Genomic DNA, 1,219 nt, shown 5'->3' with positions numbered 1-1,219 from the left:
AAACAACTCGCAACTCATAGAGATAGGATTATAGAGTAACTCATATGTTCTAGTTTCCGCTTTGTTTTGGGAATGGGAACACGAATTTGCACTGCCGGGTGCGGGAGAATAAGACCTCAGGGAGTCCGCATGCACATAAATGATACAAGCGCCTCTGTAGTCAGCTCTGAGGCGGAGCGGTGGAGGAGAAAGTAGACATGATGGTAAAAGTAGGTTTCTCTTTTCTGCAAGGTGCGTGTGTCTGGACAGATATTTTTGGTAGGGTTCACTAGTACAATGTATTACTTATTTTAAGGTGTATTTATAACAGTAGATTTAAAAGGGACTACACTTCAGGGTTTTCATAAGTACACTCTTCTCCTTAGCGTTTCTCCCTCTCTGCCCTGCAAGAGGAAGGCAACAATATAGGACTAACACCGCAGGGTTGTCATAGGAGATTCATAGATACAGCCTTTATTACTGGAATAACAATGCTGAACGCATTGCAGAGCTTACTGTAAGTCAACCTCAAAACATCAGTTCTTCCCCATCTGCAATATGGGCAAGATTGCTATGGGCTATATTTGCATCTACCAAATACACAAGACTTTTAAAAACGAGGAGCTCCTAGTTCTGCATCCACGTTTGAAGGACTAGATGAGGAGGAACAGGCTAATTCCCAATCAAATCTACAAAAATATCCTGGATTTTATCTTTATTTGTCCTGAAGAACTGTCCCTCACTTTTTGCCGACGAGGAGGGAAAGTACTTCCGAAACTAACCCGGAAGTGTCTCAGACTGAAATTGGCAGTCCACCTCCTTTCAAAGTCTACAGTGTGAAAGACAGAGAGAGTCAGAAATGGACAGCATCGCGGCTTCAGGGGAAGGCAGGCGTTGATTGGCCAGCCGCATCGACGGGAGGCGGGAGGGGCAGCGGGTTTTCGCGCCTCTCGCCGCTACCCGTGCAAATGTAGCGCGTTGCTGCTAAACTCAGGCAAGGCTATGGTGGTTCTATCGCGGTAGATCAAGTGGTTGAAAAAAAGAAGATATTCTGCCATCTGACTTGCATGTGTAGGATATGATAGGACATTTTCTACACGGTAATATGCTAAAATTAGGGCAGGCTCTCGATTAAAGAAAACTCGGTGAATATATTGATTTCAGGCACGATCCTGTGCGTGCTTAGGCAGAAAAAGACCTATGACTCGCAGCTGCTAGGGGATATTAGGAATTGCAGGGA

This window comes from Varanus komodoensis, unplaced genomic scaffold (genome assembly GCF_004798865.1).
Source record: "Varanus komodoensis strain SLA01 unplaced genomic scaffold, ASM479886v1 scaffold9, whole genome shotgun sequence".
Classification (NCBI taxonomy): Eukaryota; Metazoa; Chordata; class Lepidosauria; order Squamata; family Varanidae; genus Varanus; species Varanus komodoensis.
The sequence above is the reverse complement of the archived record's forward strand: the minus strand, read 5'-3'. Positions refer to the sequence as shown.